The sequence below is a fragment of the Thamnophis sirtalis genome, unplaced genomic scaffold, assembly GCF_051295495.1.
Source record: "Thamnophis sirtalis isolate CommonGarterSnake01/CBP01778 unplaced genomic scaffold, rThaSir2_p1.2 scaffold_2, whole genome shotgun sequence".
NCBI classification, from domain to species: Eukaryota; Metazoa; Chordata; class Lepidosauria; order Squamata; family Natricidae; genus Thamnophis; species Thamnophis sirtalis.
Window position 1 is genome coordinate 80,985,800 of NW_028261382.1, and position 16,090 is coordinate 81,001,889.

Genomic DNA, 16,090 nt, shown 5'->3' on the forward strand with positions numbered 1-16,090 from the left:
CACGAAGATGGAATGTCGGTGCCGTTAGTCCTGGCGGGAAACTCCCACGCATGCGTAGTCCGATCAACCGGTGAACTCCAGAACCTTCCTCCAGCACAATGAGTAACCCCTCCCAAATACCATGCCCTCCCTCCCCGTTTCATGGCAGCCGAAGCAACAGCAAAGCAGAGGCTGACACGTTTGTCATTATATCTAGATATAAAGAAGCAGACATAAAGTGTTAGGATTAATAGAAAGGTAGATATCTGGAAAGAAGCTTTGATCATCATGGATTCGCCATAAAAAGGTTCGTTTTAGTAAATTATTTCCTAGTGATTTTTTTTTAAGTGTGGGAAAATCTTTTGAGAGCACTTTTGAAAAAACATTTTTCCTACTTTATCCATTTCCTACCACGAGATGATCTGGAGACCATTACATCTGGAATTAATTTGCTTCCCATGGATAATTTATAATAATTTGTTTTAAATACCAACAATTTACCACAAAATGATGTTATTCATATTACTCTTTCTTAATTTTTCTATTATTTTTCTAGACTAACTTATGAAGGTTTACTGAGGTATTTCGCTAAGCCTATAATTAACTGAATTAAGGAATTTTATCAGTGACTATTAAAAAGAAACAGATGCTCTCTTTATTTATTTATTAGATTTATACCCTGTTCTTCATTCATCAGCCACCTCCTGGTTTTACCCACAACAGTCCTCTGTGAGGTAGGTTGGGTTGACAGAGAGTGGGTGATCCAAAGCCATTCAGTGAAGTGAAGTTGATTTTCCTCACTTCAAGTGATTAATTAGAACCATTAGATAAGAACCAGTTATCTCATATAGGCTGTCTGTCAGCCCTGAAGCCATTTTGGAGCATCTTCAGGGCTGCCACAGCAAGGCCAGTTGGAGCTGTGGGAACCTGAGGAGGGAAGATACGGATAGTGGGAGAATGTGTAGCCAAAATAAAATTATTTCTCTTGGGAGCCAAGGACGTTCACACTAGCTGCTGGCAAGGCATCGACTAAAGCTAACGAGAGTTAGGACAGTGACCTGATTGGACCATGTGATGGACATGTGACCTGGGCTCAAGAACGTTGGGTTTTGATTTGGGAGGGACCTTGGGACTGTCAGCCTTCAGGCTGCCACCCAGGGGGAACCTGTCCATCAGCATGAGGTTTAGGGCTCATTTTTAGCCAACCGGCTTGTTTTTCATTCCAGAACAAAGAAATTCCAACTTCCAGTGGAAGTAGTGGGTCAGTCATCAGTAACTAAGTTTAAACATGCTTGGGATAAACACTTATCTCTCATCTGACAAAAATAAAATAAAACAATATATAAGAATAAATAAACAAATCAATCAATCATAAATCATAAGGGAAAAAAACCAAATTCAAAGGGCAGACTTGATGGACCACTAGGGTTTTTTCTGCTGTCAGTTTTTCTATGTGAAATTATTCCCCCAGACATTAGACTGCCCCCCCCCCCTTATATTTTTTTGGAAAGTGTTGAAGACCTGGTTCTGCCAACCTGGGAGGGGAAATCCAAAGCGGGATGAACCCATTAAATCAGTAGTCTCCAACCAGTGGGCCATGGATCACTGGTGGTCTGTGAGAAAAATTTGGTGATCGGCAGAAAAATTATTTGCATTTTTAATATTTCATTACATAATATTTATCTTTTAAAAATCATATTAGTGGTCCACGGGATTTTAAATTATGAATTTAGTGGTCCCTGAGGTCCAAAATGTTGGTGAACCTACATTAAATGGTTTGTATGAGTGTGTTGCTGGAGTGGGGGGAATGGGGGTTATTATTTTATTATTTTTATTTCTTTTATATTGGTTCAATATCTGTATAAGCCGCCATGTGTGAATCGGTGGCACTATAAATTTTCTAAAATAAATAAATAAATAAATTTCAGAAAATATATAGAATGATTCATTATAATAAAACTCTTTTTGAAAACTCTTCATATTGGGCAAAATGTAAACAAAAATATGTTAATGGGGGAAAAGTCACATGCACTCACATTTTTTATACAAATGCAACTTTTTTATATATAAATTTGGACTGAAGTACAGACAGGCTGCGGATAATTTACATTTGGGAGAATAGAAACAGAATCAAACAATCAGGTCTAAATTCTTTTGAACATCTAGAAAACTGAATTTGTCTATTTCTGAGGATTAATTTCTGGTAGATTCAGACGGAAGAGTGGGCTGCAGAAACTGTTGTTCACAGTTGTAAGGTTATTCTATTGCATCGAAGTTGCTGATCTATTCAAATTCAGGAAAAGTCTTTTTACTTTTTAAGGACATTATATGCTGTATTTGCGTTCCAGTTGAGTGCCGAATGATTCCAAGTATCCTTCGAGTGATCTATTTTTTGGAAAACCTCTGAGGAGTTGGCTCTCAATATCCTGGGGTTCTTACAAGCACTCTGAGCAACATGGAGGCAGGCCCAGCCAAAATTATGTGCATGCAGAAAAATAAAGTACTTCGTTTGGCAATATCCTTGAGGAAACCGAAATAGAAATTTCCCCACAGATTCTTCTGGAATCCACTTTTGGAATTTCTCTTTCCAAACTGAACAAGCATCTCTTCTTTAAATATTGCTCAAAAACACTGAATAAACTGATGGTTGGATTGTTTACAATCTTCCTTATGTTAATGAAATGCAGAAGGTTGTTCTTGGCGGGGAGGGGAGAGTTGGGGGATGGAATATTATATTCTGTAACTCGATGTCCTGGAAAAAAGAAGAAAGGAAAGACAAATGCAAACACAATCAAATATGTGCATTCATTTCACAATACCTCAATTGTTGATCTCAGATCGTGCTTATATTTTCTTCCTCTAATAAATTAAACACTGGTACTAGAATCAGCATATTTGCATTTGGTCATTATCGGTGTAGCTTCCATCGCAATAAACACCGAGGTAGTTGATTTTGTCATTTAAATGTCAAAACTGACATTTAAAATGTACCTATGTTTTCTTCAGAAGTGTTGGTTTAAGTCAGGAGTGTCAAACTCGATTTCATTAAGGGTCACATCAGGGTTGTGTTTGACCTTGGGGGGGGATCAGGGAGGGCATGGCCAGCTTGATGTCACTCATGTCAGGGGCACCGGTGGTGGCCAAGTGCTAAGACAGGATTTCTCAGAGGCCCTCCCTCCCTCTCATTATAATCTCCTTCCTTCCTTCCCTTCTTTTTCCTTCCCTCTTCAGTCTCCTTTCTTCTACCTCCCCCTCTTTCCTTCTTGATACCCCTTGTTTAAGTCAATAATTGCTAACATTGTGGCTTGCATTTGAAATTACAACAAAGCTTGATTGTTTCATGTTTTATCCTGTGATAAATGATCAAAATATAAGCTGAAATGGAAAAAAAAATACACTTTTTCCTTCTCTGATTTTTGGCATGCATACAATTGTGTGGCTATCCCAAAGGTGCTTTTTCAAAAGGCAGCTGGACTTTTCCTTGAAGACATTTTGCGTCTCATCCAAGAAGCTTCTTCAGTTCTGACTTCAGTGAAGTAATTCTCAAACTGATACAGAGTTGGGCAAACTAAGTTATTTGGAGAGATGAGAAATGGACTGAGAAGAAAAATGGATGCATTTAGCTTTTCCAGTCTTGTTTCTTCCAAGCAATAAAAAATCCTCTGTCTTTGTATGAGAGGTATCTCTTCTGGTAACCATTGATAGGAAGATCTATAAGAACTTTCTTATTGAACAGTCACCTTTGCCGGAGTAACAGTGGTCTTTGGTGGAAATGGAAGCCAAGTAATCAACAGAACATCAGAAGAACATTGAATAACAGTGAAGTGAAGGGCAGGGTTTCAAGAAGAAAGTTACTGCTCTCCAAAAAGAACATTGCTGACAGTCTATTATTTGGAAAACACCACTTGGATAAGCCAGAAGGCTGTTAGAAGTATTTCTAACAAATGAGACCAAAATAGAAATATATTTTTTTTTGCTTGAAGGAAAAGCATTATATTTGATAAAAAAAATACACTGCAAATTGGATAAGAATCTTTGCTGCTTCTAGACCAGATTGACTTTGATGGAACTATTTGATGGAACTATGAATACTGAATTAGAAAACTCTACAAGATTTTTGTATCTTCGCTTTCATGGCATTAGTTTATAACGCTTGTTCTTGAACAGCAAGTATTAATTAAACCTTCCGATGATTATGATGATGATTGTAATGAACACTGTGATTACTATTTCCTAAAGTTATTCTTACCAGACAACACACTGTTTAATTGAAAACGGAATTTTTATATGTTATAAAATAAAATAAAAAACTTGGAAAAAAGGTTATGGGAAAAATGTCACTGCAGTTTTGCTGCCTGAAGGGAGCACACCAGTTCCTGAAAGCAAAGGCTGTCATATTTTTGTCATACATAAATATATAGCTTTGGACCATTTTCCTCAACAAACATGTATAATATTTTTGTACTCATTTATTTAATTGGATTCTTTTACCTATAGTTAGGATTTATGTGGAGAACAGAGAACATTGTAGGCCATATTTTTACAGAGATATTGAGAATTCTAAAAGATTCACAAACTTTTAAGTATCTCTCTGTGTGTGTGTGTGAGGGGCTGTTAGTGTGTGAAATTTGGAAGGGTGATAGTATCATTCCTTGGCAGAAAACAAGAAAACTTTAGACACCACAAGGACTTGTTTTATGGCATAAATGTTTGTGAAATATGTGAACTGCACCCATAAATCTTTGTCATAATAAATATGCTACTTTTAAATATCTTTAGGGAGCTTTCTTGATTTTGTTCCCGCTTTCCCCCCTCCAAAGCAAAGACATTAATGTATCTAGAAAGTATTTGATGGCACATAGTTTCAAAAAGAATAGTGATATTAATATTGGTAGTAGTTTGCCTCACATCTTCACACTTGTCTAGTTTTTGTGGCATTAAAACTATGATCTTGTTCTTTCAGTCTAATTATAGCTTCTCATGCAAGATAATGCTCATAAAGGATCATAAAATACTCTGAATCTAATTCCATATCTGACCATAAGCTCCCATATTGTTCAGCTGGTTTGAAATGGCTCTTGTCTTGATAATTATTCACTGCATACATTAGCAACATTTCAATCACCTTCCAAACCCCCCTGAGAGTGGGAGAAGAAGTAATGGTTGGAGGCTTATCAAAGAGAATGCAACCTAGAATTAAGGAGAAATTTCCCAATAGTTAGAAAAAATCATCAGTGGAAGGGCTTGCCTTCAGAAGTTGGATGCTCCAACACTGGAGGTTTTTAAGAAGAGATTGGATGGCCATTTCTCCAGAAAGAAAGATGACAGGGGTTCCCAAACTTGGCAACTTTAAGACTTGTGGACTTTAACTCCCAGAATTCTCCAGCTGGCTTATGGGAGTTGAAGTCCACAAGTCTTAAAGTTGCCAAGTTTGAAGACCTCTTGTAAAGGGTCTCCTGTTTGGGCAGGGGTTAGATTTAAAGACCTCTACAGATTTTCAAGACTCTCTTTATTCTGCATTCAAACCATCTGGAGGGGGAGGGGGTTTAAATTTCAGAGAAGGGAGGAAACCTACTTTCCCCAGCAGTTTATAATTAAAAATGTAACTGAGTTGTAGATAGAGATTTCTGGGCAATAACATGTTAGATGGATACTGTATAATCTCTTTTCATCTCTATGCCAAACTTCTATTTTCAACGTCAATGGGATTATGTGAGGTTTTTTTCATTATTGCTGTTGTTTTCAGGGTTGTTCTTTTTCCACAGGCTCCTTGAATATTAAAGTCAGTCACAGGTATTTGGGCTGTCAAACACTGAATCCTAATATTTGCTAATAAAGCCTTAAATCCATGGATTTATTTCCATGGTCCCAACATCTTAAGGAAGGCTAAAATGCTATTAAAACTTCAAATTCTGTAAAGTTGTATTATCTTGAATCCGCTTTAGGAAGGATTTAGGAAGGATCAGTGATGCAACACTATGAGTGGCATATAAAGATTAAGTTGCAGCTACACCACCTGTATTAAGGGAGACAAAAGGTGAAAGTTGTTTGGGGATAGGTGATTGTCCAATGCAAATTTCAGTTTCAGGCAAGAAAATTGGAAGAGATAGGAGGATTTTACTCAAGTTTAATTTTGATATAGCAATTTGTGTATATGTGGGCTGATTAGTTTCTACTACTACCTTGGGATTAAAAAGTCTTTAAGAACACAAATGTGCAGTCCTTGTCAATTTCTATTCTATTCTATTCTATTTATTAAATTTATAGGCCGCCCAATCCCGAAGGATTACAGAAATAAAATTTCAAGAAAAAGATAAAAAGGCAAACAGAAGAGAACAGATTAAAAGAAACACACCATGCACCCAGTCTAAGCGGGGCTGGACCTCAGTCAGGAGGTCAACAGCCCCAGGCCCACTAGAATAGCCAGGTTTTAATCACTTTTCGGAAGGCCATGAGAGTGGGTAGGGTCCAGATCTCTGGGGGTAGTTCATTCCATAGGGCCAGAGCGGCAACAGAGAAGGCCCTCCTCCGAGGCACCGCCAGCTGACATTGTCTAGCTGATGGCACCTGGAGAAGGCCCACCCTGTGCGAACTTATCGGTCTTAGGGAGGTGTGCGACAGAAGACGGTCTCATAGATATCCGGGTCCTGAGCCATTTCTGCCACTAAGTTACAGCTGTAGTTCAGACAAATGATGAATATTTATTTAACATCGAATGCCACAAAGTACAGATTTTATTTCATTTTAAATGCATCTGTCCCATCTATTGACAATATAAAATCTGATTAGTTTGGGGGGGGTGTAGTGTGTGTCATGATTTTTAGAGGATTCCTTTCTTTTTGTTTCCTTCCCTTTCCCTTCCTTTTCATTATTTCCAATATCACTTCTTAATTTGTAAGTAATTAAATAAATAAATCTCCACTACTTGAATTCCATTATAAAGTCTTCTCTTGGGTTTTAGTGGGACTGGAAGCCAGGCAATCAGCAGAATAGCAAAGAAAAGACAATGAAAAACAAGATACTAGCAGATGTCTCCCTGGCCAGATTCAGTCAAGGAAAACTCTTGAACTGTGAAAACCTAATATTCATGGCTTGTGTTCTCAAAGCAATTATCATCACGTTTTCTAGACACCAGAGAAGAAACAGGTGTTTGCACTAGATTACTAAAACGGATGTGACATTTATGCTGCTGTTAAGATTCTGATTGCTGATGAAATGCTGACATTTTGAAGCAAAATCTAGGAGGCTTTAGATTTAAAAAAAAAACACCCAAGTTTATCTCTTTGTTTTTGTGACGATAAAAGCAGTTGCTGATAAATAGAAAGGCCAAATCATTCATTCATTCATTCCTACATAGATTAGACTGGATCAGGCCCAACTTGCTTATGTATCTTACTTTCATATTTTCCACAGTGACTATATTTTATTGAGCTTTTGAGAGTTTACATCTTTCTTGAGGAGGAAAAAACAATTATGGGCATCTGTTAACAAGCAACACCTTCTGGGAATTACAATTAATACCACATAAACATGATGGGTACTACTGGAAAATTAGCAAGATAGGCAGGAGTTGCCTAGAGTATTCATTGTTTGAAAGACTGATTGATCTTCCAATAATCTTCTGCCATTTAGCCCTGGCTCAGTAGAAGCATTGCCTCTATGCCTGCTTAGGTATACATTAGGCAATGGGGTCATCTCACCATGCAAATCTTCAGAGGGATCCATAAAGAATAGTCATGGGGTAGAATGAAATATGCTTTAGAAAACAGTATGCCTGGGGGAAATGAAGTGTTTGCTTCAAATAATTGTTAACCCTGAAGCCATTTTGGAGCATCTTCAGGGCTGCCACAGCAAGACTGGTTGGAGGTGTGGGAATGAGAGGGGGAAGTAGAGATAGCTGGGGACTTGTAGCCAAAATAAAATTCTTTCTCCTGGGAACCAGGGACGTTCCCACCAGGTCCTTGGGAGGCAAGGACTGAAAGCAGCTGGAGTTGAGACTGTGACCTGTTTGGACCAAGTGATGGACATGTGTCCTGGGGGAAATTACTTTGATTTTTTAATTTGGGTGAGGAAAACCTCGCAACCTTCAGTGTCAGATTTTCACCAGATATGCCAATATGATATGCTTAATAAATTTGGACTTTGAGGAGCATCTTGGCCTCGGAGTTTTGATTGCATTGGATCTGTTACTTGGATCCCTGACAATAACGAGGGAGAAAATCAGTAAGGACTTGGTTTTCATAAGCTCCTTTCTTATTTTTCCTCCTGAAAGCACTCTTTATTGCATCCAGTTGTAGGACAGCACTATAAGGAAGCCTAAATGCATACACATAGTACATTGAGTTCTGGTCACATGTATTTTTAGTACTGTACATGTATTAAAACATATACTTCTTCCAAATATGTACTCTGGTTTCTCTTCAGATTATTCAACATGTCCTGAATGATGCAAACAAGGGGTCATTAAAACCACATCCCACATCCTAATATACTGCACTTTCTATAAGGACTCAAGGACCCACTTTATAAATGAGCCAGGTGGTACAGTGGTTAAAGTACAGTATTGCAGGCAAAACTCTGTCCAGAGCTTGGAGTTCAATACTGACCAAGCTCAAGGTTGACTCACCCTTGCATCCTTCCAAGGTCATTAAAATAAGGACCCAGATTGTTGGGGGCAATATGCATATAGTGCTTCTACATTGTAAACCGTCCAGAGTGCTGTGAAGTATTATGGGGCAGACTATAAGTCTAAATGCTTTTGCTTTAACACCTCACCTAATAAAATGCCCGGGAAACACCAATCTTTTTTACATATAATAGCTGTTATCAGATCAGTATTATTTAGTCTCTTTGTGGCTAAACTTTGTTTTACTGTCTGTAAAATTAGGCAGATTTTGACTACCCACTGACAATCCACCACTAATTGTAATTGTTTCTCTTTTAATTTTTTTTTAAAAAAAGGTTCTTATTTATAAAACTGGTCTGTGACCGTAAGAAAAATTACTTACTAATGCATGGAAATCTAGGATGAAAGGCTAGAGACACTATGTTCTTTGTAACACTTGTCCTTGCTGAGTTCATAAAATAATAAATAACTAATATTTTTTAATCCAGTTAGCAGATAGGTTAGATAGTGACAAAATAGCTGATATCTGAATGGTCAGACAGAAAGACTACTAAAGCTTTCTATAAAACTGCTTCCCAATCTTTCCTTCTGTAGTAACAACTTTGATGATCCATAATTATCTAAAGTAGAAAAAAATGCAATTGAATTCTGAAATTTTCAAAAACCTAAAGTAGAAAACAAAAGAGAGAGAGAGAGAGAGAGAGAGAGAGAGAGAGAGAGAGAGAGAGAGAGAGAGAGAGAGAGAGAGAGAGAGAGAGAGAGATGGTGGATATGAGTTAAAACAGATTTCAGGGCTCCGTCCAATGCCCTAATTAAAATACGAATGTCAAGCCAAAGTTCAAAAGAAATCCAGTTATTTATTAGGAGCATCATGTCAGCACGTACCAAGTGAAGCCAACTCTCACTTAATTCGTACCTTGGCACTTACCCTGTTTCCCCTTCCCCTCAAGGTGTGTCATCAGTCACATTTTCCCCACAAAGTAATTTCACGGGTTATAGAAGTCACTCCCTCCATCCACTGTGGATCTCCATGGAGATGGCCTTGATGTTTGCCGGCTGGAATGTGTTTTGTTTTGACAGAGGTGCAAACCCCTTGATACAGCTGCGAGGCTTGATTCCCCATCGCTCTGCCTATGGCAACTCAAGAGCAGGTTGGGAAGGCTTTGAGAGTTGACAACAGAATTATAAATCTAAGTTATTATTCAGGAAGAATACTATATAAGGAAGGGTGGCATAGTAGCTCAGCAGTTAAGATGCTGGGCTTGTTGACTGGAAAGCAGGCTGCCCAGATTCAAAACCCGAGTGCCACATGACGGGGTGAGCTCCCATCCTCGTCCCAGCTCTTGCCAAACTAGCAGCTCGAAAGCAGCTCAATGCAAGTACATAAATAGTAGGAAGGTAGCAACATCTTATGATGTCATACTGGTCACATGACTGCAAATGTCTTTGGACAGCATGGTTCAATGGCCTTGAAATGGAGATGAGCACTGCCCCCTAGAGTTGGCAACAAGTAGCGAAGTAAAATCTGCAGGGACTCCTTTACCTTTTACCATATAAGGAAACAAGATATAGAAGGGTAGAAGCAAGTGATTTGAAAGGATATTCTGAGATTGTATTTTCCCAGGAAGTACAAAAATTGGACCGGTTTTCTGAAAAAGTGTTCCTGTCGGAATACTAAGAGTGGAGGAAGACTGACCCTCCAACTCAGTACAGCAAACTGGCTCCACCATTTAAATTTCCCACAATCATCGTGGGAATTTAATTCATTAAAGTTATAATTTCCCTTGAAATGTTCCTCTAGAGACATTATGAAAAAATAGCATGGAAGCTTACAAGGTTGACAATGCCACATTTCACCCAGACATACTTCCCAGTAATTATCTATTCTGAAAGCAAGTTGTGCAACCCAACAATGTTTAATTAATTTGAGAGAAGAGGCGGGAGAATTTGTTTCTGCACAGCGCTAAGACTGAAGCATGTGACCATTTGATCCTTGTTACCCAATTCATGTTTAATTCTGGGGCTTTTCTCTCCCCCTGGAAAGAAAAAGAATAGCACAAGGGCCCCAGGCCTTTGATTCCTTTTGCTTCTGCAGAGAAGGTTGCTAAGCATCAGGCGCTGCCATTTAAGATCTTATCATTTGCTTCCTCTTGAACTATGTCTCATTAATACAGCTTTATGCAGCATTATTACCTGACAGATATGCATGCTTCTGTAATACCTGGTGCCAAGATTAAATCAAGACAAATGAAAATAGATAATCATTCCCAAGGAGATTTTTTTTTAAAAAAAGCATCCATTGGCCAAATGCCCACAAAGAGCTTTGAAAGACAGATATGTATGTGCAGCTTCCTTAATACATTTTAGAAATTGTCTGCTATTCTACTTGGAAAATACCTTGGGCATTTGGGTGGGATTCAGAAGCTTTCTTCTTCTTCTTCTTCTTCTTCTTCTTCTTCTTCTTCTTCTTCTTCTTCTTCTTCTTCTTCTTCTTCTTCTTCTTCTTCTTCCTCCTCCTCCTCTTCTTCTTCCTCTTCTTCTCCTCCTCTTCCTCCTTCTCCTTCTTCTCTTTCTCCTTCTCCTTCTTCTCCTTCTCCTCCTCCTCTTTCTCTTTCCCCTCCTCCTCCTCCTCCTTCTCCTCCTCCTCCTCCATTAATTGTGGTTATGACTCCCACAGTTTTGGTACCCTTGATTGTAGATTGCTCTGTTTCATAAATTAGTGGTCCAAATTTACTCTTCTAGCTCAAGAATCTGGGAGCCAGACCAAGATTTTCTCTAAAGTACACATTGTCTTGGTTATTAAGTCATTCAGCCTTGCATCACTTTAGGAAACAGAAATAGCAACTCATTTACTGTATGGAATGCTATTGCCCATAAATAAATATGTGCTTTTATGCAGCAGAAATTTCCATTCTATGAGGCAGGGCAGGTAAATGATGGCCAACGTTGGCCAGGGAACAATTCTATTTATTTTCCAGGCTAAAGAAAGCTCAGCTGGCTTTTCTGTTTCTTCTCAGAATGGCTGAGAATGAAATTATCCATTTCCCAATATGTGATTTACTTATAAGATTATCTATGTGCTGGAGTCTGACCAGTGAATTGATGCAGCATATCTCCTTTGGTTTATCCCTCAGCATCATTCTGTCATCACTGAAGATCACCAGCCTAGCTTACTTTGTTTAAAAATTGTGCACATCCTCATAGCACACAGACTGGGCTCTTCTAAACTGGGCCAGTTCTGCACAGGAGACAAAGATCAAAACAAAGCCCAACAATTCTTGAGATTTATTTATTTACAGGTTTTTTTTATTCTCTTCCCCTTAAATTATTTGATGCTGGATGAGATGCAAATTTAAATCCTCTTCCTCCTCCTTCTCCATCAGCATCCTCTGAAAACTCTGGGTAGTGTACAACACAGTAGAAGTATAAAACACAATAAACAAAAGACCCCTTCTTCATGCCTCAGATAAATAAACTAAAGTTAAAAGAGCGGAATATAGTTGTCTTGATCTCTTTATGAAATACTGGGAGGGCACAGGAAGCCTAAATCTCTAGTAGTAGAGTATTTTATAGCAGGAGGGCTGCAACAGAGATATTCTTGCCTGGGGAAGCAAAGACCATACATGAAGATGACATTATTTTGCTGACCTAAGTGTGGGAATCAACGGATATGGAATGAGAACACTTGCTGTAGCCATCTCGTCATGGTCAACCTGCTACACCCATCTTGCCACGGCCATAATGCCATAGCCACCTGCTGCCACCATCTCACTGTAGCAACTTGAGTTGGCTGCAGCAAGTCGCCCGCGGTGATAGGGATGTGAGGAGATGACCATAGGGAGACAGCCATGGAAAGTTGTTCTAGACTCCAATGGACATTAGGGGATGAAAGTGAAGAGGATTTAGCCCAAATGAAGATGCCCAATTTAAAATTTCTCATAGGGGGTGGGGGGAGGAAACAATTTTAGAATTTGTGGTTTGGCCACAATTGCCTAATAAATCATCTTGGTGTATGGTAAATTATGTTTCTTTTTCTTTTTGATAGACAGTAACTATTGTAAGGTTGGAAAAAGGGGACTGCTCTACATTTAGAAAGCATATTAAATATAAGTTGCTTGACAAGGGCATTGATAACATTGTTAGGGAATATATGTGCAGAATATGTAAATGGTTCTAATGAAGTTTGACAAATAACAATTTTGACTGTCAGTTGGGCAGCATACAATGCTCCATTTCCTGAATCCTTACACCTTTATTGGACACAGATATTTTAAAACAGACACTGCAAGAAAACAAAACATATTTCAAAGGCTTGTTTTAATGCTCAGGATGATCCTGGATCTTCAAGGAAAGAGCTGCATGAGAAATGGTGATAAATGGATTATGTGTGCTTCAATTAAAAACCCCTTTATGAGTGTTTATAAAGCTTTGCAATAGTATTAGACCCTTTTGGATAACAAGTGAGTAAATTCTAACTTTCCAAATGTTCTTGGCCTCAGTTGTCCTCAACTTAATCACAATAGCTATTTGTTAAGAGACCAGCTTCTTGAGAGCTTCTGCATCCAGGTCCAGTTCTCCATTCTGTGAAATGAAGCAGTTGCTGTTAAATTTCTCACAGCTGAACATGAGATCAAGGAAGCCCCAATTCCATCTTTTCAACAATTTTCAGAATCTTATGTTAGAATTGGGGATAAATAAAGAATCTTGGAAACTGCTGTTGGAATTTATAAGCCGTATGTGTTGGTGAATTCATTGCAACATTTTGAACCATTTCTGCTGGGGTATTTTGCCACCTGGGCTGAATTGCCATTTATAGATGAGCTAGCAATGGTCTCCTCCTTGTTTCTTGTTTTTTTTTATGTCTTATGCTCTTTTCAGTAGTCTCTCAGCCTGCCACAATCTCTCCCAGTTGCTACAAGTGGCAGATATTAAGTAGGCCACAGGGAAAGATCAATCCAGCAACAGCCTGCCCTTCACCTACTGTATAACATTTGCCCTTTCCCTTCAAATCCAGTAGTGGATTCCCTTCAAATCCAGGGTGACACATTAATAAAAAATGACACTGAGAATCATTGATTGTAGCCAAAAGGCTAATCCTCTTGGACATTGAAGGCACAACTGAACATGATGGCAGGTTCTTTGCTTCTGGTACAAAAAAACCTTCTTCTTTTTGTTCACTTCTATTCTTACCTCTGTTCTTTTTTTTCTTTTAATGTGTATTTTTACACAAAGGGGACACTATTATAATTGAATGATTTAATAATGTATAAATATTAAAGAATTTAAATGTCATTCATCCATTCAATGGGAAGCAGCCAGTTTGATGTAGTGGTTAGGGGACCAAGTTAGAAACCAGAGGTTGTGAATTCTAGTCTTGCTTTAGGCACAAAGCCATCTTGGGCCAGTCAATCTCGCTCAACCTTACGGACAAGGCAATGGCAAGCCACTTCTGAAATCTTGCCAAGAAAATGTCCAGCTTGAATTATTTCAATTATTTTCAATAATTATCTCAATTATTTCAATTATCCAGGCAGTTGTATGAAGTGAACGCTGACTCAAAAGAGCGCGTACACACAGACAATTTCAATTAGCATGTCCTAATAAAAGATTAAATATGGAGCTATCATATTACAAAGGTGGTCTCAGAATAGTAGACAACATGCGATACTTTGCAAATGTTTTCTGTATTCAATTTCAGTTAAGGCTCAAAAAACATATTTGGGAGAAATCCTGTTAGTTTGGGTCAATATTTTTGGGCTAGTTAGACCAAAGATATAATATAAGTCAGTTTTTTAAATAGTCTTTCCCATGATATATGATGCAATTATTACACCCTGTGATATCCAACTCCAGTATTAGTAGTAAGACAATATGGAATGAAACATGGATCTAGACTTGTATCTCTTGTTTAGTTACAGAACGTTTCCCACCAAGAATCTAATGAACTGTTAAAAAGCTTGAGTTTCCATACAACATATTGGGAGATGGGTGGATTACAGTTTACAAGTTCACAATGCCTTTATTTTAAGGCTATTTTTGTCAGAGGAGGCTTGCAGGAGGCCTGAGTCTACCCACTATCTTAATTTTCAATGCTGCAAATTCAAATTAAGCTAGAGGCATTGTGGGAGATTAACCTAGTGGATGTTTTTCCATAACTTGGCACTGAATGCTGCACGACGCTCTGCTTATGTCGCATCTTCTCAAGATTAGGTAAGCCTTCCCTACCCACCAATAAAGCATTTAAATTAAATTTAAATTCCTTCAACCTGGGCTGACTATCTATTCATTATAGGATGCCCTGGTTAATGTGTTCTTCCACAGCAGTGTGGCTGATTCATTTGCAATTGTTAAAGAGAACTTCCATAAAGTGAAAATTCTATTTGCATAATTTGTACATAAAAATATACTATTAAAAAACTTTGCATACCACAAATAATATGTGCTGAGAAGCAATTACAGGTTTTCTTCCAGTTTTTTTTAAAAAAGGGTGCTTTAACTGTAGGCAAATGACTTGAAAGATAGAAATCTCTATGATTACAAACTTTATTTATTTATTTATGAAATAATACTTCTCTCGTTACAAATCTGTGCACGACGACTGCAAGATTTTTTTTTACTCTTTGAAAGCACATCATCTTTACAAGCAGATCTCATTGGTAAGCCAGTCTTTGCTTTTATTCACATCTACGAGTGACTTCTTTCTGCATTCTTTGAAGAGGACTTGCCTTTCAGTTCAAGTAAATCTTAGAGGATATTCAGAGGAGATAGTGCATATTGCTATTACTTGCATGAATTAAGCTAATTTTCACTAGACCTGTATATTTATATGAGTATGAGGAAGTATTTCAAACTTTTGCATCTTTTGCAAAAACTGAAGCTGAAGATGTATACAAAAGAAAAAAGTGATGAATTTGGAGTGATTCTGAGATAAAACATAGCACTACATAGCATATCGAATAATACCAAATGTTAACATTCTTACGATGTTTGCTCTTTCTCAAGAGCCATCTCCCAGTTATTCAAAATGTCATAGCTTGGCATTAGTCTACATTTAATGTGTTATTGCTTGAAGTTGATGACTTTGGAAGGCTAATGGAAGGGGATTAACTATCAAAGAATAAACTAAGCTTGGTTTGTTCTTAGTGCCAAAATAAGGATCATCAGGAATATCTATGATGGGGGAGAGTTTGTGTCATCGCAAACTTATACATGGAACACTTTGAAACTAACACCTTAGATAAATCTGAACACAAACCCAAACTCTGGCTTAGATATGTTGATGATACGTTGATGATATGTTTCGTGATTTGGCCACACAGGAAAGAAAAACTGGACAACTTCCTCACACATCTCAACAGCCTACACCCCAAAATACAATTCACCATGGAAATAGAAGCAAACAACCAACTTCCCTTTCTGGACGTCCTAATCTACAAAAAAACCCAATGGCTCCCTAGGACACACCATCTACCGGGAAAAAACACA

At 38.0% G+C, this 16,090-nt stretch overlaps 1 long non-coding RNA gene across 1 annotated transcript in view; it reads right to left on the minus strand.

Moving 5' to 3' along the window:
• Positions 1 to 2,175: 2,175 nt before the first annotated feature.
• LOC148048955 (uncharacterized) overlaps positions 2,176 to 16,090 on the minus strand; it is a 225,059-nt gene continuing 211,144 nt past the window's right edge. The window contains exon 4 of the long non-coding RNA XR_015695366.1: positions 2,176 to 2,731. This is a non-coding gene — a long non-coding RNA (uncharacterized LOC148048955). The remainder of the gene's footprint in view (positions 2,732 to 16,090) is intronic.